Genomic DNA, 24,428 nt, shown 5'->3' on the forward strand with positions numbered 1-24,428 from the left:
TTTGTGAAATTTGTACTTTGACAACATATAAAGACTACATAATTTTTATTTGGTAATTGAAAAATATGTTGCGTGATTTATTATTTTTGAAGGAAATTGAAGTTTTATTCTTACAGTAGCCATAAGAATGTGACGTTTTAAATATCTAAACATATATTTTACATAATTCTCCTAAAATGCTTTTAAAATTTCCTGCTGTTGGAGTTAGGAGGTGGTTGAAAGAGTGAATGATTACCTGAGCCTTACAGGATGCCTTTACATTAGTGAGGTCATTATGTGTCACCATGTGGTGAAGTCTGGCCTTTTCAGTTTTATGGGTTGACATTCCTTCAGTTTATTTTAAGGTGATGTGGTATTACAGAATCTTTTATGTAATTTAGGTATAAAATATAGTGTTAATTTAGAAATGTACAGTGAAAGTAATCTGGATTGATACAACAAGTTTTGTTTTTTTTTTGATATGAGTGTTGTGATGAGGGTAAGGAGGAACACAAAGATTTTTTAAAATGTTTCTGTTGTTAAGCAATTTGTAATATGGTGAAACTCAGGAACTTTCCGTTTACATAGCCCACTTATCCTGGTGAGTAAATCAGTTTAGAAGACCAGATTTTAGATCTGAGGATTGGTTGAGCATAACTTTTTAGATCAGTGGCTTTTCAACCTTTTTGGTCTCAGGTCAAAAAATGCTTTAATTTTTACATTAATTTTAATATCTGCTTACTTAAAAATAACAAGCATTAAAAATTAACATAAATGTTTTAAAATGAAAAATAACTATTAAAAAATATGGTGAGAAGGGTAGCATTGTTTTATATATTTGCAAATCTCTTTAATGTCTATCTCAATAGAAGACAGCTGGCTTCGCACAACTTTTGTGTTTCACTCTGTTGCAGTATTCTGTGAAATGTAGTCTGGAAAACTCCACTTTATACTCGTGAGAGAAAAGTAAAAGCAATTAAGTTTTTAGTATTATAATTTTGACCTGAGGAACCCCCCACCCCCACCTTTAAAGATTCCACAGACTATACTTGGAGAACCTCTGCTTTAGAGCAAAATGGAATTGGATCCTAATCCTGCCCTTGATCATCCTCTCTCAATTGGATATTCTTAGGGGCTATGTCTATTAAGCTGTAGTAACTCACTGAATTCTATTTCTCAAATCTATTCCTGGCTGTCTTCTTCTATGAATAGCCTTGGAGCTGTAGGCTTTGATTCTTATATTCCCTTACCTCTTTTGGAAATGACAAGGCTTACTAGCTATATGATCTTGGGCAGATTCATTAACATTTTTGAGTCTGTTTTTCTCATTTGCAGAAATGGGCAGAGCAATACGTACCAACGCATAAGTCTTTCATGGAAATCAAATTATAATAGATGATTAAAGTTATATACAGTTGCTAATAAAATCTTACAGAGTTTAGCAAAAAAAACCGCTACCTGAGGTATGCTCTAATTTTGGATCCTCTCTTTTTTTATAAGTTACTCTAGAGAGTGCCTTTTTTTTTTTAACTGCTCTCCTTTCTGTCCTGTCCAGCACTTATCTGGACCTTCCTTAGAGCTAGGTCCTACGCAAGGAAACGGGATTTAAAAACACAAACAGCGAAACATCCTTCTTTCTCTGAAAGTTTTCTTAATTTTGTACTTAAACTAGTTAGAAACAAGTAGGAACATGCTATATAAACGATGTACAATATATGATTATGAGAGCATAGTGTAGGGAATACTCTGTTCTGTCTAGGTAGAAGTAGAATAAGGAAAGGAAAAAGGATTAGTACGTGCCTTATTTCTCAAAAACTGGTTTTTGTAAACTCCTAGAAGAAAGAAAAACTGTTAAGCACCCAGCCAATTCATGTTTATTGAGTGAAGCAGTGTGTTAAACCCTATTCTGGGCGATATTAGTTAAGAGCATGGACTAGGTAGGGTCTTACACTGTTTGAATTCCAACTGGCTCTTCCCTTTTACTAGCTGTAACCTTGAGTGAGTTTTTAACTCTTCAGTGACTGAGTTTCTTTAGATATGTAAAATGGGGATAATTTAATATTATAGGATTACTGTGGTAGTTAAAAGGAGTTAATGTAAATAAAGCACTAGAACAGATTGGCACATCATATTATTAACTACTTTTCCTATTACATAAAATTGGGAAAAGACATCATTTCCTTGAACTTCTAGTAGTCTCACAGAGATCTTTTATTTTAAAAGGATTGCTGAAAAATTGTATAACGTGAAAGGTTAATTTTGTCTTTTTTCATTTTCTTGTTATTGTTATTTAAAGCACATTTTATTACTTAGACTTGCACAAGAGGAGAAAATTGATAAAAGGCCAGATCTCATAACAGTTAAAATATATTTTACCTAAATTTACATTAATAATCTTACGTACTTTTTTCCATTGAACTTATTATAGACGCCGTCTTACATGATGTTGCTAGAGAAACTAATGGGTAAGGAAGTACTTAAACTTAAATCTCACTTGCTGAGAGAAAAACTGTTCATTAGTACCACGGGGTACTAGTCATTTTCTGTACATTTCTAATCATTTGCCAGTGTATAGGGACATAAACTTGTGAGTTACCTGGTTAACTTTACAAACAGAGAATTGCTCATAATTCTAATGTTGAGACTGGTTTATTTGAACAGATCTTTTAATGTGGTAAATTACATTTTGGATCAAAACCAGTGTGGGGTTGAGCAGTAAGCTATAACAATTATTGCATTCTAGGACAGTGATTATTAAGAGGTAAGAGTCATTTGAGCAATCAGTGAAAATCATTATTAAATTTAATCCCTTCTGCTTACAGAAATAATAGAAAAAGAATAGAAACCTTTCTCTGTCCTTTCCTGTTTCTGAGGATGTCAAAGAGATAGTAATGCTAGTGAAATGTGTACATGGAAGGCAAATACACATTAGGGCTCCAGGAAAAGCTTAATTGGTGTTACATGCTTAAAACAAGAGACCTATACTGCCACTTTTTAATTTCCAGATAAAAAATCAAGTTTGAGTGTCAGAAAAAAAAAGTCTTATTTTCTCCTTGGTGAAAGAAGCCATATTTTTGGAAGCAAGTGGAACCACAAAGTCTATTTTGGACTCCAGGCACTTAAAAAAAAATCTACTAAATTGAACATGCTCACTCACTGTAATTAAATGATAACCCTCCCCCCCAATGTTTGAATAAAGTTAGAGTAAAATACGTTCTGGAGTTCTGTAATAATGAATTCATACCCATTTTACTGTCTCTTACTACTCATGAGTTCTGGAGAGCCTTGGTGAGTGCTGTTAGGTTTTCTTTCCTATTGATTGTTTGCATACCTGATGACTTGGATTTTAATCACATATTCAGCCTGCTGTTATGGAAGCAATCATATAAATGAACATGTACTCAAGTGCCTAGGAGCTCAAAGCATGATAAAAACAATTGATTTTTCGAGCATCAGGTCAAATTCTGTAATAAATATTTATTTTTAATTTCTATATAAAATAATCAAATCTTAGCTGATATCCACATATTTCAAACAATATCTGTTGTAAGAATGAAATAAGAAAAAGTTTCTCATAATGGAATTTAACCTTATTTTTTAGAAAAGAAATCACATTCACAGAGATGGGCTGATAAGATTGTGCAATAACATTTTTGTTTATAATACTGAGTTTGGTTCTCTCCTTTTCTCTGGTTAAATTCTTTTCCAGTTTAAGAATGTTTTTTTAAAATTGTGTAGAAATTTTATTACAGTGTGTCAGCACTCCATTTAGAAAGTTCAAATCATCCACCTATACTGCAGTTAATTTGCTCCGTTTAAAGTATTTTGGATGAGATGATTGCATGCTTGCAGAGACATCTGTGTGCAGCGTTTAAGAAGGCAAGTGAGGGTGTGGTAGAAGCTCTGACTGATTTGTGGCCTTCAGTCCCTGTGTAAGACTACTGACTGATGGTCATGGCATGTTCAGTACTAACTGATGACTAGTAGGCTTTTCTTTAGTTTGACCGTACATTCTTTTCCTACCAGTTGTATGCCAGCTTTACTTGTAATTACATAATTTAATCAAATATTACCTGAACCAATAAAATATCAGTGTATAAGGAGAGTTATTTTGTGAAAACTTTGGAAAGACTTGATAAAGGCAGGTTGCTTAAAAAAAAAAAAAAATCTGTGGAACTAGATGTAAGGAAGACAACTAAAAGCCTGGAAGGGTGATACAAATCTAGAAGTTTGGCTTTACAGGTGTTTTCAACTTTTCCCTTCAATTTAAAAACAATTGACTAGAAATGGTAGAGTCTTTATTGGCACATGGCTTTATGTAAGAAATTCCTGTCGTGGCCTTTGTTTTACAGCAGAAGATTTGTAAGCACATTTGAATGTTTTAAGTTAAAATGCGTAAGGTAATTTTTTCCCTTTTTTTGTGATTCATTGAATTACTGACTTGATTAGTGGACTGGTCCTTAGGTGGTTCACCAGTTGTGTTTAGTGACTATACCATTCTATCTCAGACATTTTTCTTGAACTCTAACTTGAAAGTTAGCAGTAGGATTGAAGCATATTTTCAAACTTTAACATGGATTTTGTAGTAAAATTGGAATATGCTGTGATTCCATAGTTAATACCACTTGTGGTTATAACAGTGGTCATAAAATTTTGTATTCAAGCTGTGTCCTTTAACAAGACTTTGTATTAGTTACCTAGGTTTGGAAACCCTCTTATGCTCCTTTCTAGCCTTGGTTGCCCCTTTTTAAAAAACACAGAATGGCTTCCTTTTGAATTTTCTCTTCGAAGGAATCAGCTGATGCTTCTACGGCTGACTCTTGAGCCAGTATAATGGTTTCATACAGAGGTGTCAAAATATTTCATTTTCTGGTGGCTGTTAGATTAAAATGTGGAACAGTTCAATAATTATAGGTTACTTGGAAAATTAAAAGGAGGATATTTCCTATTTATGTTTATTTTACTTCTCATCTCGGGGAGCTAAAAATACCTTTTAAGAATTAATGTCAACAGCATCGGCCTGCAGTTGAATCTTAGGAGGCACAGTGCCCGGAGAGGGCCCCAAAGCTGTTTTGCTGGCTGCCTACTCTGGAGCAGCTGACTAACCAGCTGCAGAGCACATTGATCTGGTCATAATTGCTTTCATCCTGGAGCAGAGCAAGTTAACACAATTTAAATCAAGAGCCACATTAGAGGATCCTGACCTCAGGATAACCTCTCATTTCCTACCTTTGAGAGAGGGAACAATTCCAGTCACTTCCCTAACTTCTAGCCACAAAATAGCTTGGGAACATATAGCCACATCTAAAGATTGTGATCTTTTGACTTTTTTTTATACTTTCTACAGGTGGATTCAGAACAGTAAAAGGAACAAGCCTTAATGTAGTGTTGTTAGTTGAATAGAGAAATAATCCCTCCCCTCCTCTACTCATTTTTTTCCTATTGAAATCTCCTAGACCATTCCTATAGAAGCAGTATAGATAAAATAGACCTGAGACTGTGTTTTGTAAGCCTGCCTTTTTCCTAAAAAAGCCACCAGAGTGTGACAACTCTTGTCTGTTAGATAGCAGACCAGTGTTTCTTGATGTATACATGTTTGGACCACTGCTTTCTTTTGATAAATCTGGGCCTCCCATTATTCTCTGAATACTCATACCAGTCACTATAGAGGTTTTATTGAGCTTTATTTTCTAGAGGTTTCAATTTTGTTTATGCTGTGACTCACATGACAGCAAAGATAATTTCACATATGGAAAACTATAGATAAGAGAGACTGAGGGCTTCCCTGGTGGCGCAGTGGTTGAGAGTCCGCCTGCCGATGCAGGGGACACGGGTTCGTGCCCCGGTGCGGGAAGATCCCACATGCCGCAGGAGCGGCTGGGCCCGTGAGCCATGGCCGCTGAGCCTGCACGTCTGGAGCCTGTGCTTCGCAACGGGAGAGGCCCCAGCAGTGAGAGGCCCGCGTACCGCAGCAAAAAAAAAAAAAAAAAAAAAAAAAAAAAAAAAGAGAGACTGAGAATTGTGAGCAATTTCCAATTCATAAACTATAAAACCATTCTTCTCTCCCATTCATTATTGGGAGTGACATTATTGAAATAACCCTGAATCTGCTCTAATTCATTAAGTATAATTCACATAGTTCTTATTTCAACTGTTAGTAATTCAAGTGCTCAAGTGCTCTTGGAGGACATACTGAGTTAGAACAAAATAAGAAGCAAGAGTAGAAATCATTAATCATTAAAAATGTCATGCAGTGAGAGGATAAAAGGAAATAAGGAGGTAAATATATTCAGATGTTTTGTAAGTATTAAAATTGTGTTGACTTATGTAGTTAATACCTTTCTAATCAGAAAAGGACCCAGCTATCTAACCAAGGTCACATCCTTTGTGTATCCTCTGTGTCAGTGATGACATTGAGCCACCTATAATCTTGGCTAAATTCCCATAAGACCAATGATACAGAGTTCCATTTCTTAACGTCCAGAGTTATGGATACATTATATTCCTAGTAGTGCAAAGCTAATTGATTTATATAAGGATTAAATTATGGGTCTTAGCCTTAACCAAATACTTTAAACAAGCATGAGTTACTAATAACTGACTTTTTGGTGGGGGGATAGTGGAATTTAAATAACACGAATCATTCAGAGATGATGTCTACTTTTTTCATGTCTGTTTAGCCTATATATTGCAATACACTAGATATAACATCAGATATTATATAATATAATATGTCAGGTAGTGGCTGTGGTTTATTATACTTAGAATTAATGGAGCTTTTCATGTAGATATTTATTTTACTTTTTCTTATATGAAGGACTGGATTATACTGCCCATTAAAGTAGTGACAAAAATGGCTTGCTATGTATGTATTGATAGTAAGGGTAATGTCTGTGTTCATACAGTAATGGTGTGGCCTATTTATTTCTCTCATGGAATGTGTTATACTTGACAATACTGTCCTCAAAAAGAGTTTATTAATAATTTTAAATAACTTCATTTAAAAATACACTGACTAGGAAGGCTAGATAGCTGCTGAAGGTTTGCTAGAGGCTTTTTGTCCTTCCCTTTGTCAGATACCTCTTCTCAGAAGTGTTGAAATATAACCAGGACTAGTTGAAAAATTTTCTTAACCATTTGTGGAATTGAATCTGGAATTTATCTTTATGAGTCTGCTCAAGGAGTAATGTTTGTAGGCCTACTGAAGGAGGAATACTTACAGGTCTCCTGCAAATGTACTATTTATAATATCATCTACTTTGTATAAACATAGTTTATATTTAAAAGAAATAGCAGATAAGATACCCTCATTAGGAAATAATTTGTTAAGCACATTTTGGTAGGATAGTAAGTAAAATCTGTTGACTTTCAGATAATTTTATATTGCTAAATTTGCTTTAAGTTGTGGTTTTTCTTTTGAAAAAGATTGTCACAAGTGCTTTGACTTATTTTACTCAAGAATGTTAACTCAGTTTCACAAAAATTAAAAGGAAAGGCCGTTTGTGGTTCCCTTGTAATCTGCACATGAACCAACTTATTTGTGTGTAGGTTAATGGAAAGAACACATAGGATTTGAATTTTGGCTTTATCATGGTTTACTCAGTGTAATGACTCTTCGGTGAGTTACTTAAGTTTTGAGATTTTATTTTCTCATTTGTGTAATGGGAAAGGTAAATAATAATACCTTTTTTTTATCTCATAGAATTATTCTGATAATAAGGTAAGATGTGAAGACTGTAAATTCCATAAGGCTAGGTACATACTGGTGTTATTCATGTTATTTTAACAGTAACTTGGTAAACGAATTATCTGTGTTGTGGCTATCAATGCGTATTTCATCTTTGAAGAGAAAAGCAATTTATCTTAATTTTAACATTGAATGATATTTAGACAATTCTAAAGCTTAAAAATGTTTATGGATAAATATAATAGATATTAATACAATAACATATTCAGAGGATATTTAATTTGGCAAAAAAATATTTGTGATAAATAGACAAAGTATTGGTATCTGAAAAAGATTTCATTGTAACCAAGTAATAACTTTTTGTAAGTTCAGCACCTTCCTTATATACTGTGCTGTCTCATATTTGTGGTGACCTCTTAAGTCCCTGAACATATTAAATAGTTTTTTCGTGGATGAGACTAATGGTAGGGCTAGATTCCCAGCTCTCTGCCTAAAAGGGATGAGTAATTTTCTAATCTTAAATTTTTTTCAAGGCATTTTTTGAAGTTCATTTGTGTAAGATAGGGGAAAATATTTTCATTTCCCCATTTTAGGGAGTAGAGTAGAAGACCAAGCATACCAAAGTGATCTCCTGTAATACTTGCTATCTTTCTTGATAGTACCCCCTTGGAAGAGTGGTTGTAAAGATATGTTTAAAGCACAGAGAGAAAACAAGATGGAAAGAAGCAGAACAGCATAAAAAACACCTATGTATAATTGGAGTCCCAGAGTACTGTGTTCCAAATGTTTGTTTCCTCAAATTTTTTATTAAAAAAAATTTTTTTTTTGCAGTACGCGGGCCTCTCACTGTTGTGGCCTCTCCCGTTGCGGAGCACAGGCTCCGGACGCGCAGGCTCAGCGGCCATGGCTCACGGGCCCAGCCGCTCCGCGGCATGTGGGATCTTCCCAGACCGGGGCACGAACCCGTGTCCCCTGCATCGGCAGGCAGACTCTCAACCACTGCGCCACCAGGGAAGCCCTCCTCAAATTTTATATGTTGAAATCCTAATGCCCAGTGTATTGGTATTAGCAGGTAGGGCCTTTTGGGAGGTGCTTAGGTCATGAGGGTGAAGCCCTTACACATAGGATTAATCCTCATATTAAAGAGAACCCCAGAGAGCTCCCCAACCCCTTGCACCATGTGAGGATGCGATGAGAAGTCTGCAACTTACATGACCATGTTGGCACCTTGATCTCACACTTTTAGCCTCCAGAACTGTGAGAAATAAATTTCTGGGTTTTTTTCCTTCTCTGATTGCCTTGGCTAGGACTTCTGTTGTTTATAAGCTAGTCTGTGGTACTTTGTTATAGCAGCCTGAACAGACTAAGACATTGATGAGATAGGGGAAAAGGGGCAGAAGCAGTATTTGAAGAAATAATGACTATTTTTTGAAACTTAAGACTATAAACCAGTGATTGACAAGAAGCCAGTGAACCCAAAACAGGATAGATAACAAAGAAAACTACACTTAGCCTTAGTTCTTAGAAACTTTTTCATAGCACCCCTAATGCAAAAGAAGTAACGAATAGTTCTGTCTATTAGTAGTTAGGTCCAGATAAATGAGCAGTAGCAGTTAGTACAGTATCTGATAGATGTTGCTGTGTTTTCCTCAGCCCACAGCTTGGGATCAGTGCTAAAATCCACATGTAAAAGAAAAACCTTAAAAGCACTCAGAGGGGGAAAGACATGTTACTTAGAAGGAACTAAGAATTTGGCAAGTCAGCTTTTCAGCAGACTATAGAAGTCAGAAGACAGTGGAAAGACATTTTTAAAGTGGGAAAGAAGATACTGCCAACCAATAATTCTATATTCAGTGAATATATCCTTCAAAAAGCAAAGTGAAATAAAGATATTCTTAGGTGAATAAAAGCTGAGAGAAGTCATCAGCAGCATATCTCCACTTAAGGAAGTTCACCAGGATAAAGAAAAAAATCTCAGATGGAAGCATGATGGAATGAAGAGTACCAGATAGGTGAAATATGGTAGACAGGATCATTGACTGCTTAAACCAACAGTATTAACAATGTCTAACAGTGTTATATCGGGGAACAATGTAACGTACAGTAGTCTCCTCCCCCCGCCCCAATCCATGGGGAATATGTTTCAAGACCCTCAGTAGATACCTGAAACTGTGGATAGTACTGAATCCTATATATATGATGTTTTTTCTTATACATACATACCTATGATAAGTTTTAGTAGAATATCCGAATTGCCAGCATCACTATGCTTCCACTTTGGGGCTATTATTAAGTAAAATAATGGTTACTTGAAAGCAAGCACTGCGATGCCCTGAGAGTCAAGCTGATAACTGAGACGGCTACTAAGTGACTCATGGGGCTGTAGCATATCCAGCATGGATATGCTAGACAAAGGGATGATTCACATCCTGGACAGGACGCAGCTGGACAGTGTGAGATTTCATCACACTACTCAGAATGGTGTGCAATTTAAAACTATGACTTATTTCTAGGATTTTTCCTTTAGTATTTTTGTACTGCAGTTGACTGCAGGTAACTGAAACCACAGAAAGTGAAACTGCATATAAGGAGACTACTGTATGTATGATATGATATGTATTATATGATAGCAGTAGCAAAAGAAAAAAAGTAAATGCAGTTGTAACAATCTCATTGTTGGGGACATGGTAAAAGTACTAATGTAAGATAGAAAATAAAGGTGCTTTTTTGTATCTTTTACAGTAACCACTGAAAGAGTGATGCTAAAAGATAACAAGCCTATAGAACACATAAAATAGAAGAATAAAAAATACTTGATTAATAGAAAAGAAGGAAGGAAAAGAAGAACAAAGGATAGAGAACAGTGAGACAAATGGAAAACAAATAGAAAAGATGGTAGACTTAAACTCAACTATATCAATAATTAAATGAAATTTAATGTTCCCATTAAAAGATATCATCAGACTGAATAAAAACGTACAGCCTATCTGTAAGGTGCTACAAATTATAAACAGAGAGGTTCAGAGTAAAAAGGTGGAAAACAATATACTGTGCAAATATTAGCCAAGAGAAGACTGGTGTGACTACACTAATGTTAATGGCTTTAAGCCAAGAAACATTATTGGAGGTAGAAAGGGATAATTTTATAAGGGTCAGCTCGTTAGGAGAGTACAACAGTTCTAATTTGTATGCACCTAATTGCATAGATTCAAAATATATGAAGCAAAAATTGAACTACAAGGATAAACAGATAAGTCCATAGTTATACTTGTGGATTTATTAGACCTCTCTCGTAGACTCTCTGATAGGATACACAGACAAAAAAACTCAGTAAAGAAATGAATAACTCACATGCTATTCAAAAAATATTTGAGGGGACAAAGACAATTACAGAAATGACTCACAGGTATAACCTTATACATCTAACCCTTACCTCACAACAAATACAAAAAGTAATTCAAGGTGGATAATAGACTTAAATTGAAGGGCTAAAACTATAGCTTGTAGAAGAACTTGTAGAAGAAAATAACTTGTAGAAGAAAATATAGAAGAATATTTGTCATCTTATGGTACTAAAAATTTCTTAGGACACAGAACCAATCATAAAATAAAAAAAGAAAAATACTGGACTTCATCAAAATTTAAAATGTTTGTTCCTTAAAAGACAATATTAAGAGAACAAAAACAAGCCACAGAACAAGAAAAAGAATTTTGTAATACATAGTTTGACAAGGGACTTATATAATACATAAAGGAATTTTAGTAAGACACATAAGTTGAGTAAAAATGGACAAAAGATTTGAAGATGGATTATATTATATGGATAATCACATGAAAAGATGGTCAAAATCATTAGTCACTAGGAAAATGCAAATTAAAATGACAGTGAGGGCTTCCCTGGTGGCGCAGTGGTTGAGAGTCCGCCTGCCGATGCAGGGGACACGGGTTCGTGCCCCGGTCTGGGAGGATCCCGCATGCCGCGGAGCGGCTGGGCCCGTGAGCCATGGCCGCTGAGCCTGCGCGTCCGGAGCCTGTCCTCCGCAACGGGAGAGGCCACAACAGTGAGAGGCCCGCGTAACGCATAAAAAAAAAAAAAATGACAGTGAGATGTAACTCATCAGAATGGCTAAAATTAAAATAGATAAAATCAGTGTTTATGAGGATGTGGAACAACTTGAACATACATTGCTGGTGGGAATATAAAACTGGTACAATCGCTTTGGAAAACTGGACATTCCTTAGAAAGTTAAACATCTACCATATGACCCAGCAAAAAAGATTTGTACGAAAACGTTCCTGGGAACATTCAAACACTGGAAAACAACGCATGTGTTCTTTAACAGGCTAATGAAGACAAAGTGGTATATCCATACAATGGAATACTCTTCAGCAACAAAAACTGCTGGTACATACAACATGGATTAATCTCACAGTCACTATGCTGAGTAAAGAAGTCATACATGTAAGAGTATGTACTCTTATGTGATTCAATGTACATGGAATTCTAAAGAATGTACTACCTCAAGGGGCTCGCAGACAGGAAGCTGCTAATGGAGATCTTTGGTCACCTTCCAGCACTGTGAGCTCTCTTTCAGTGTGCAAAGTTCAAAGAAAAACTGTTTTTTTTTAAAGTCACGATCTCTAAAACAAGTAGCACCTCACAGAACGCTAAGATGCTGTGGAATCCCATTTGAAAAACTGTACTGTGATTTATTTCCTTTCAAAACTGGAAATGATGTGAATTTTGATTAGATGTATAGGGCATGTATCTGTGAGTCACTTCTAGAATTGTCCCCTCAAATAGTTTTTGGATGTGATGATTATAAGTGTCTGAGGGCTGGCTTCTTCGATTAATGCACCTTGGATACTGAAAAGGTACATCTAGAATATCTGATTTATGACGTGGAAATAATTTTTGTTTCCAAGCCCCACCCCCACCCCCCGCAGCAGTGCATGAGAGGAAAAATGAATTTCTCAGAAGACTAATACTGTTCTTCTGTTTAGTTTCCTCCTTAATGTTGTCATCACTTTGGGCTACTTTGGACTGCTTGTTTTCTGAAATAAAAAAGCAGTATGTGATTGGAGTAGAGTCAACAAGCAACAGTTCTAGAGCTAAGAATGGCTTTACATTTTTAATGGTGGTTTTAAAAAAATTTGGCAGGTGCTGTATGTGGTCCACAAAGCCTAAAATAGTTTCTGTTGAGTAATACACAGGTAGAGTTTGCTGACATCTGAACTAGAGAATCCTATAATGTAGCGGTCCCCGACTTTTTTGGCACCAGTGACCGGTTTAGTGGGAGACAGGTGGGGAGCGGCAGATGAAGCTTCGCGCACTGGCCCGCTGCACGGTAGCAGTCTGCGGCTTGGGGTTTGGGGACCCCTGCTCTAATGTATAGTTATTTTCAGTTATTTCAAAAGTATGCTATAAATATTTTATGTTCAGTTAATTGTTTTGATGTGAGAAAACAATTTGTCATAGATATAGTTATTTTAACAGCTTTGTTGAAATATAATTTATGTACTATAGAACTCACCCCTTTACAATTCACTGGTTTTTGTTGCTTTTTTAAAGTTATTTCTGAGATATACATTTTAAAGTAATAACTAGAATTATGACTTATAACATTATACCAGAATGTATAAGATTTTTAGAAATTTCATGTAATGTCTGAAACATTTATATTAACATATTTCCATACAAATAACCCAAAGAAAGTTTAGTATTAGTTGGTTTTTTTTTAATACTGCAGGTTCTTATTAGTCATCAGTTTTATACACATCAGTGTATACATGTCAATCCCAATGGCCCAATTCAGCACATCACCATCCGCATCCCACCGCAGAATTCACTGGTTTTTAATATATTTACAGTTCTACAAGCATCACTATAATCTAATTTTAGAACATTTTCATCACCCTCCCCCCCAAATAAAAACCTTGTACCCATTCCTCCCCTTCCTTTCCCATCCCCTGCCTTTGCCCTGCAAATGTTAAATAATATTATTTAGCTCACTAGTTTGAAATGAAGTAAGGTTAATCTTTGTGCTCTTTCTAGAAAAAGGGATTTGTTGAGTAAATAGTAAGGTAAACAAAGCTACAAGAAAAATAAAAGTAGAAGTTTAAGAAACCAAAACAACATGTACTCTAAAAACCAGTATAACAGCAATTGACAATAAAAAAGTTATTAATCAAAGTGTATTCTGAGTAGAGTTCTTTCAATAAGTTTTAAAAGTCCATGGAAGAATTCATGAAGTCATAGTTTGATTTATAGCATTTTTTTCCTTAGTGGTTTATGCAATTATGCTATGCTCTATAATAGATGGAATGTTAGATTTGGTGAAATGTGTATGTTTGAAATGATGTATGCATAAGTCAGCTATTCCAGAGATGCAGAACATTTCAAGCAATAAAAATATTAAAATTAATCACTAAGATTAAGATTTGGTCTAAAAGAAAAAGCGACTTACGTTTGAAAGTAATGAAATATCATTTATCTAAAAATTTTAGCAATTCAGACCTTTCATTAATCAACCTTAATCTTTTCCTTTGATATTTGAATAGGTGAGAGTTTAAAATTTGTATGTAGACATTAAATTTGAGGCTTCAAGGTTTTGCTGAACTCTTGAGATTCTGATTTTGTTTTTTAAGATCTATACATTGCCTAATTTATAGAGTACAGAAATGCTTGTTCTTTTAAAGTTTGGGTTTTAAAATAGATGTCCTCGTTTTGGTCTTGATTATTTAATTTCCTCACAAGTCATGAGAAGACTCAAATAGCCTTCATTCAACTAGAGCTTTGTAATTCTAAATATTTGCAGAATGTTACCTTAAATATTTAGAATGGAGAAGTAAAATTATATAGGTGGTGCTGGCTGTTGAGCTATTTTCTGTCAGCTTCAGGTTCATCCTTCTAAACTTTTATTTTGTGGTGTATGCTTCTCTTTTGCCAGCTGGTTCCCTGTCACGTTCTGCAAATAGGAGATACCAGTGGGAGACAGTAAAGCCAGACGGGGGACAGGGGATTTGCTCCTACTTGTTTACCTCTTCTTCCTGTCAGTATCTCCACAGCAACAGGACCACACCCGGGCAGGAATAGGAGTGGTAAATGGCTCCCGTTTGCCCTTTGCAGGGACCCTCCTTCAAGTTCTTGGTGTGCTTCCAAGAATGCTTTCTTTTCAGAGATTTGGGTCCCAGTTTCTCCAGGCCTTTGAGTTTTATTCTTTTTTTTTTTTTTTTTTTGCCGTACGCGGGCCTCTCACTGCTGTGGCCTCTCCCGTTGCGGAGCACAGGCTCCGGACGCGCAGGCTCAGCGGCCATGGCTCACGGGCCCAGCCGCTTCGCGGCATGTGGGATCTGCCCAGACCGGGGCACGAACCCATGTCCCCTGCATCGGCAGGCGGACTCTCAACCACTGCGCCACCAGGGAAGCCCCAGGCCTTTGAGTTTTAATACTTCCAGCCACTTCCCTTTGTTTCCCTAGCTCTGGGGTCATAGCTGCTTCCCTCAATTGCTATCAATCTGTGCCCTCTTTTTTGCCTTTAAAGTTCTCCATTTCCTGATTAACAACTAATATTGAATTCTCTCTGTTAAAATTACTGGTGTCGTTTCTGTCTTTTGACTGATTCCTGACTAATACACTGGTCAAAATAATAGGACTTTGCAAATTATAGTCTTAGAGATCACATTAGGCTACTCTTCATTTAGTAGTTAGTTACCCTCTGCAATGTGCGAGGCCTTTCTTTGTTCTTTGTGTTCACTATCAGACATCCTCATTTGCGGTCCCAGAGCTGTTTGAGAATCGTCATCATCACGCTTCATTATTGTTGTCTGCTTTTCCTTTCTTTGCTTTTTTTTTTTTTTTTAATATTTATTTATTTGGCTGTGCTGGGTCTTAGTTGCGGCCCACGGGATCTTCGTCATGGCATAATGGATCTTGAGGTTGCGGCGTGCAGTATCTTTTAGTTGTGGCATGCAGGATCTAGTTCCCTGACCAGGAATTGAACCCCGGCCCCCTGCATTGGGAGCACGGAGTCTTAACCGCTGGACCACCAGGGAAGTCCCTGTCACATTTTCTTTATTTCTCACTTCAAGGCCAGTGATAGTGTCTTTTATCTCTCTGTCCTTAGTTCCTAACACAAGATTTGTGTATACTGGATGCTCAGTGAATATTTTAAATAATGAACATGCTTGTAGATAATGCTTATAAAGGGTAGAAGTCATGATAAAAATTATCTGATGAAGGGAAGGATCTTATTTTGATTACTTTTGGCATATGAAGCTCCTCGGATATTGAGATGTTTAAACCAAATGTTAATATGGCATCAAAGGTTGTATGATAACCCTTCAGAAGTCACATACGTGAGGCTTGGTTGGACCTTTCTGGTTCAGTTGTTACAGTTCAGTTGTTCATGCGATTGAATATGCCTAGTTCTTTTTTTTTTTTTTTTTTTTTTTGCGGTACGTGGGCCTTCTCACTATTGTGGCCTCCCCCGTTGAGGATCACAGGCTCCGGACACGCAGGCTCAGCGGCCATGGCTCATGGGCTCAGCCGCTCCGCGGCATGTGGGATCTTCCCGGACCAGGGCACGAACCTGCATCCCCTGCATCGGCAGGCGGACTCTCAACCACTGCACCACCAGGGAAGCCCTATGCCTACTTCTTAATAGCACATCTTCACCAACTCTTATACAACTCTGTTCCAGGGAAGAATCTAAATCATGATACCTCTCAGGTTATCAGTCCTATCATGTCTCACTTTTGATTAAGCCTTCAAGCTTCCCTTTCCCTTTTACAGAACTTCATTGTGATTATAGAGTATGAACCCATTTCTACAGTGTACTTTCATCATCATTACTTGTGTATGCTAGATACAGGGTAACCCAGAGGGTTTCTAAGTCTTCTAGTTCAGTTGATTGCAACATACATTCCTCTCCAGTATTTGGTTGGATCATCCTGGCCTTCATCAATCCCAGTTCTTTCCTCCGTCATGGTACATCGTATGGGACCTATGTCACTCCTGTTGTAATACCTTAATGCAGGCTACCTTCCCCTCAGTTTAAATCAAACAGTTTAAATCTGTAGTTAACTGTTTTCCAGAATGAGAGTTTGGGGGACATATTTCTATTCCTATTTTATTTCCTAATTTCCTGTGGACAACTTGAATGTCTTAGTCAGCAGTACTGAGATTTTAGGGGAAAAAATAAATAGTTCCTTGAAATGTCTTTATGCTTGTTGAGGGTTAGAGATGTTTTTTTCAATCTTTGGAATTTTGATGGGGATTTGGTTTGCATTTGACCTTTTCTTTATTTGCTGTTTGAATTTTTATGTTGTTAAATCTTTAAAAAACGAAAAAAATTATGTTGGTTATTTCTATTCTTGAGTTTTAATACATAATAGTATGTTAACATTATATTTGATGTTTGTCTCCAAATGCTAAAACAATGTGAAATTGTGAAAATTGTTCACATATATTCTGATTTTCCTCTTGGGAATATGGTAGCAATTCCTGCCTGCTTAAAATTAGGCATGGCCATGTGACTTGATTTAGCTAGTGAAGTGTGAGTAAAAGTGATACCCTAGATAGAAGCTTTAAGAGTTAGTATATTCTTTGCCACACTCTTTGTTCCCTTCCTGTGGTGGCTGCTACGTCAGATTAGGTTCTTGAAGACTTGGAGCAGAGCCCCAGTCAACTCTCGATGGACATACAGCATGAAAGAATAAAAGCTTCGTTATTTAAAGCCACCAAGATTTGTCTGTAACTGTAGCATAACCTAGTTAAACCTTACTTATACTTATTTTGTAGTAACAACATTCATTTCACAGTTGTTCTCCCAGGGTATATGTGTCTTTTGAAGTTCAGCCTAAGTGCTTGTAATAATCAGTATAAGTTATTCAGAGAATCTGCTGGGATGATTAGTTGGGTGCCTTATTTGTGTGCAAAATAGTACAGTGACAGGTATTAGATAATGTTGGCAGGCCAGGAATGGAAGGGAAGCCAAGAATGGAATGACACATCTTCCAAAAACGACCAAATTTCATACCTGATAACATTAAATATAGTCCATTAGTTTCAGGAAAAACTGAACTATGGACTATGCCTCTGACCATAGTCAGTTTTGCAAACTCACCTGTTAAGTGACTAGCCTAAGATTACATAGCGACTTAGTGGCAGAAATGGGAAAAAGAAATCAGCCCTTTTGACTCTAGCCCTCTGTCGTTTTTTTAATTAAACGATTTCACTCATTCTCAAGATTTTTTTTTTTTTTTTTTGTGCGGTATGCGGACCTCCCACTGCTGTGGCCTCTCCCCTTGCGGAGCACAGGCTCTGGACGCGCAGGCTCAGCGGCCATGGCTCACGGGCCCAGCCGCTCCGCGGCATGTGGGATCTTCCCGGACCGGGGCACGAACCCGTGTCCCCTGCATCGGCAGGCAGACTCTCAACCACTGCACCACCAGGAAAGCCCCATTCTCAAGATTTTTAATCCATTCCTCTCTTTTCATTCCTTATCCCCACCCCCCAAATGTGTTAACACTTTCGATGAATTTGCACAGAATTATGCTAATCATTATTCTTGGCTCATGAATATCCTCTCTGGTCTGTGCATGATCTGCTTATCTAGTGTGTATGTATTTATATACATCAATAAAATAATATCTGTGAATCCAATTTCTCAAACCTTGCTAGTAACTTACATCTTCCTATGTGTTTTCTTTGCCTCTCCCTAAATGGTAGCTATCATCCTGAACTTCGTATTTTAGTCTTCTGCATTTTATAAAAGTTTTATCATCTGTATGTTTACCTAAACAATATATTGTTTTATTTTTTCCTGTTTTTTTATAAAAAGAATATACTAAATGTAGCCTTCTGCACTTGCTTTTTTGGTTAAATATCACTAATACTCATTCTTAGTCATGTGGTTGTAGTTCATTTATTTTACCACTGTATAATCTTTCATTCTGCAGATTTACCATAATTTGTCCATTTTCCTGGCTATAGACGTTTGTGTTATTTCCAGTATTATGCTGTTACAGACATTTTGCTATGAGTATTTCTGTTTATATTTCTGTTAAACTTTTCTCCTGGATATGTACCAAGGGGAAGAACTGCAGGATCATAGAGTATGCAATGTTTAACTTTACAGGACGGTACCTAATTAATTTCCACTGTTGTTATAATAATGCTATTCATTTATGTTATTTTTTTTCTTGACATGATTGCCAGAGGCTTGTCTATCTAATTACTCTTTTGCAGTGATTTAGATAATAAATTATGGTGATTTAAACTAAGGCCCGGCAGTAGAAATAGATAAAAGGGGATGGAATTGAGAAATGTGAGGGATATGAAAGCAACACGATCTGACTTGATGATCGAATTGGATATGGCAGTTGAGGGAGTGGGAAGGGTAAAGAATAACTTCTGAGTTTCCAGCTAGTATGTGAATCAGGGATGTAAATGTAGTTACTTTTTCTGACCTTGTAGTTAAAAAGTGCCCAGGTCATTTTTTTCCTTCATTAGTTTTTCTGCCGTTATTTTCTTTTTTTCTTATTAGTTTTCTATTTTATTCATATTATATCAATTTCAATCTCCCAATTCATCCTCACGCCCCCCACCCTGCTTTCCCCCCTTGGTGTCCATACATTTGTTCTCTTACATCTGTGTCTCTATATCTGCCTTGCAAACCGGTTCATCTGTACCATTTTCCTGGATTCCACATATATGCATTAATATACGTTATTTGTTTTTCTCTTTCTGACTTAACTTCATTCTCTATGACAGTCTCTTAGTTGCTCTGCGGCATGTGGGATCTTCCCAGACTAGGGCTTGAACCTGAGTCCCCTGCATTGGCAGGCGTATTCTTAACCACTGCGCCACCAGGGAAGTCCCTCAAGCTTTTTTTTTTTTTTTTAAATCACAGAGAATTTGGTATAACAAATCTAGCTGGAATAAATAATTAAAAGAGAATTTGATTCATTTACAAAGAAATAGATAAAAATGAATGAGGTCGAACATTTTTCATATACCATTTTGTTTCCAAATCTTGGCTGCTTTTTCAATGGGCCTTTTCCTTTTTGTATATACCCATTTGTGTAACAAAATGAGGCACTACCTCAAGTGATTACAATTGCTCTCTTGGTTCTGCTCTGAGTAAGACCATTATTGTCAAAAGCATCAGATGACATTTCTTAATAGATGACTTTCTGAATTCACTGAAACTGAACAGCTGTTTCAAACAGAAGCCCTTTCTGTGAGAATTTATCATCTGCAAATCAATTGATGATTATTCATGATGAAAGTGTCTGCATTTTGAGTGATTTTTAAATCAGGTTTTAATCATTTTAAATTTTTTTCTCTTAGTTTTTCATGGAAGTTATTTTGTTAAATTTTTTATTGAAATATAATTGACTTACTATCTTGTATTAGTTCTAGGTATACAACATAGTGATTCAATATTTTTATAGATTATACTCCATTTAAATTTATTACAAAATAATGACTTTCTCTGTGCTGTACAATATATCCTTGTTGCTTATCTAATTTTTTAACATTTTAGTATTTTATTTTTAAACTTTATTTAATTTTTATTTTATTTATTTATTTTTGGTTTTGGCTGCATTGGGTCTTTGTTGCTGCGCGCGGGCTTTTCTCTAGTTGCAGCGAGCGGGGGCTACTCTTCGTTGCGGTGCGCGGGCTTCTCATTGCGGTGGCTTCTCTTGTTGCGGGACATGGCCTCTAGGTGCAGGCTTAGTTGCTCCGTGGCATGTGGGGTCTTCCGGACCAGGGCTCAAACCCGTGTCCCCTGCATTGGCAGGTGGACTCCTAACCACTGCGCCACGAGGGAAGCCCCTAACTTTTTAGTTTATATTGGCGTATAGCCGATTAACAATGTTGTGGTAGTTTCAGGTACGTAGCAAAGTGACTCAGCCGTACGTATGCATGTATCCACTCTCCCCCAGACTCCCCTCCCATCCAGGTTGCCACATAACATTGAGCAGAGTTCCGTGTACTATACAGTAAGTTCTTGTTGGTTATCCTTTTAAAATATAGCAGTGAATCACATTTTGAATTTTAACTTATTTCCCATCAGAAAATGTATGCAAAAATACATGTTTAAAGAAAATAATTAAAATAACTTTTAGTGGAAAACTCTTATCTTCTAAAAGCCAGAAGTATTTGGGGGATTATTTATACCAGTGAATGTACTGAGATACAACATTAATAAGCCCTTTAGAGGCTTCTTGGCGACTGGTTTAGGTTTCATCTAAGCTGTTAATTGAATACAGGGGATAACGAGTCATTTCATGTACCTGTAGGGGTTCCAGTATAATGAACTAAATATCTTGATCTTTACAACCTTAAAGTTAGCCAATCAAAATAAATTTCACATGAGTTGTCACACTGGTGAAGCAATTTTCACAAAAAGTGCAATTTGAGTATTCTCTTGGTTGAATAAATTGTTTGGCTTTCGTAACAGTTATAAAAACATTTAATGTATTAACCTAGAGTTACATTCACTTGCAGTACTACAACTTCATCGTTCTGAAAATGATATAACACCTCCCCAAACTAAGTTTCTTATGGGCAGAGTTCATATCTTATTTATCTTTCTGCCTCATATTGCCTGGGACATGGTAGAGCCTCTATGTGAATGTTTGTTGAATGAATAAATAAAAGTTTTTAACATAAAGGGGAAAACCTAAGCAGAGCTATCAGAATGGGACAGTGATCTAAAACTTTGCCAGTTGATAGATTGACTTTAGGTAGGAGAAAGATCTTCTGTTATAAAAGATGACTTAGCTGTGTTATTTGCTTTCATTCAAACAGGTATTTATGAGTGCCAGGTTTTGTGCTAAATGCTGGGTTGTACTAAATACAACAATTAACAAAACATTAAGTCCCTGTTCTCAAGGAGATTAAATTCTAATGGAAGGAATCAGCAATAAACCAGTATTTAGAATGTCAAGCAGTAAGGCTATGGAGGAAATTAAAACAGGCAAGGGGAATGGAATGTGTAACCTGGGTGTGGAGTTGTCACTGTTTAATACAGGGTGACCAGGGAAGTGATGTTTGAGTAGAACACAGAAGGAAGTTAGCCTTAAGCGTATCTGGGAGAAGTGCATTCCAGGCAGACAAAGAGCAAGGGCAAAGGCAGGAATCAGCAAAGAGACTGTGCTGCTAGAGTAGAGTGGGTGGGAGTAGAATTGTAGTAGATGTGGTTAAAAAGGAGAGTGACAGACAAGTCATATAGGGTCTAGCAAGCCATTTAAGGACTCTGGGTTTAACTATTGAGTAAAGCGCCAGTCGTTGGAAGATTTTGGAGAAGAGAGATTAGGTTATTTATGATTTAGTATGTTTGCTCTGGCTGCTATATAGAAAATATACTATGGGCAGTGGGGCAGGGAGGGGGAAGGTGGTGGGTGGGAGCGGGAAGACCAGTTAGGATGCTCTAAATATTATATTCTAGACAAAGAGATGATGGGGCCTGGCTTAGGATTTTAGCAGTTCATGTGGTAAGAAGGAGGAGCCTACAGGTTTTGGTAATGTATTGATTGTAGGGTATGAAAAAAGGGAAGACAGCCAGAGCAGATGATAACTATAGAGTTACCATTTACTGGGATAGTGAAGATTACAAGAGGAGCAGGGTTTGGAGGCAGTGGAGATACGTGTGTTATTTTCTCCTTGATACCTTTCCCAGATGCTAGACTTTAATTCTGAATAGCTACATTCATGTATGTAAACGTGTCTCCATGACATAGTTTTGGGGGAAGAGCTGAAATATAATATTTGATAGGAAAACAGTCTAATTTGTGTCCTAACTCTGTTATAACTTTAGTTATATTTAGTTCACCACTGGTATCAAATGTTCTGAGTGCAGAATCAGAATTTTCCCTTCGTTAGGGCTTGGGGTCTGAGCTACCTGTGAGACTCAGGAAATCTCTTCCCACTTTAAAACCCAGCCAGCAGTTGGCAAAACTGTAAGAGATCTCTGTTTCACAACTCAGATGCTGAGGTTTTGGGCAGCTGAGCCATTTTCTTTTCTCTTAGCCCCACCCCTGGCTTTCCTCACCTGTGGAAAAAGCATTCACCTAATACCCTTTCTGTAGTAGGCCTGGACTTGCCCCTTGGGGACAGAGTTTTTTCTCTTAGCTCTGCTGCACTGTCCCCAGCATTTTACAGTCCTACCTCCCCACTCTCCTAATAGAGCTCCAATACTTGGAAAGGATCCTTTTGAGAAAGTACAGATTTGCTCTGTGACTGAAGCTGCTCAGGGTTTTAATGTCTTGCCAGACCCCATGAACCCCTAAAAAGTTTCTTAAAAGGTGGTCTAGTTTTCCCCTTTTATAGCAAGTTTACTCCTCCTTTCACTGTGACACCAGACATTCCTGTTTTCATTCCTGGAAAGGGCTAGTTCCCTCTAGGAATTTAGTTCATTTATGTTGTGTGGCTTGTTTTGTTTTGTTTTCTTTTTGCGTCTCAGCTCTTTGAGTTTAAAAAACTATGATTTTATAGCCTGTCTGGGTTGTTCTTATTGTTGAGATGGGAGCAAAAAAAGTCTTTTGTGAGTTTCTGTATCCTAACCATAAGCAGTAGTACTAGTTACTCTTTTGTGTTCAAAATAATTTGTATAGTTTGTTCACACTGAAATTATTTAGCCTGTTCTTTTAATAAAATCGTACTAAAATAAGGTATTGACCATATGCAGGTTTGATAAAAAACTGATATAAATGCATGCTGACACAATAGTTGATATTTTTTATTGTGGTAAAATATACATAACATAAAATTTACCATTTTAAACATTTTAAGTGTACAATTTAGTGACATTAATACATTCAAAAAGTTGTGTAACTATCACTACTGTCTACTTCCAGAACTTTTTCATCATCCCAAACAAAAACTCTGTACCCATGAAACAATAACTCCTCATTGCCCCCTCCCTTCTATTCCCTGGTAACCTCTGTTCTACTTTCTGTGTCTATGAATTTGCCTATTCTAGATATTTCATACAAGTAGAATTATATAATATTTGTCCTTTTGTGTCTGACTTATTTCACTTAGCATGATGTTTTTAAGGTTCTTCTACACTTTAGCATGTATTAGAATTTCATTACTTTTTTATGACAGAATAGTATTCATTCCATTGTATGTATTTTTGTGTATGTATTTATGTGTATATATACATATTGTTTACCATTCACTTGTTGGACACTTAGGCTTGTTCACTTGTTGGACACTTAGGCTGTTTTTACCTTTTGTCTATTATGATTTTGTCTATTATGTCTATTTTTTGTCTATTATGATTAATGCTGCTATTAACATTTGTGGAAAAGCATCTGCTTGAGTCCCTGTTTTCAATTTTTTTGGATATATCCCTAGGAGTGGAATTGTTTTCTTTAGTCTATAGCTATTTTCTAATATCTCTAGTTACTACTTCTTTAATCCATTGGTTAAGAGTGTGCTGTTTAATTTACACATATTGTGAGTTTCCCAGTTTTCTTTGTTATTGATTTCCAATTTCATTTCACTGTGATCAGAAAATATACTCTGTATGATTTCAGTCTTTTTAAATTTATTAAGACTTGTTTTGTGGTCTTACTAATGTCTGTCATGGAGAATGTTCTGTTTGCACTTGAGAAGAATGTATGTTCTGTTGTTAGGTGGAACATTCTAATGTCTGTTAAGTCTAATACACTAGGTATATAGTGTTGTTCAGGTCCTCTATTTCTTTATTGATCTTCCGTCTGGTTCTTCTATCCAGTGTTG

The 24,428-nt window shown here is 36.5% G+C and overlaps 1 protein-coding gene across 6 annotated transcripts in view; it reads left to right on the top strand.

Annotated features, from left to right (window-relative positions):
- Positions 1-24,428, top strand: part of CDK17 (cyclin dependent kinase 17) — a 98,295-nt gene that overhangs the window by 15,327 nt on the left and 58,540 nt on the right. The window contains exon 1 of one of the 6 annotated variants that reach the window (XM_032645333.1): positions 18,634-18,707. The exons of the other annotated variants lie outside the window; for them this stretch is intronic. The gene's annotated coding sequence lies outside the window, so the exon portion shown is untranslated. Of the gene's footprint in view, positions 1-18,633; positions 18,708-24,428 lie in introns of those variants that run through there. 6 annotated transcript variants of the gene reach the window in all.

This window comes from Phocoena sinus, chromosome 10 (genome assembly GCF_008692025.1).
Source record: "Phocoena sinus isolate mPhoSin1 chromosome 10, mPhoSin1.pri, whole genome shotgun sequence".
NCBI classification, from domain to species: domain Eukaryota; kingdom Metazoa; phylum Chordata; class Mammalia; order Artiodactyla; family Phocoenidae; genus Phocoena; species Phocoena sinus.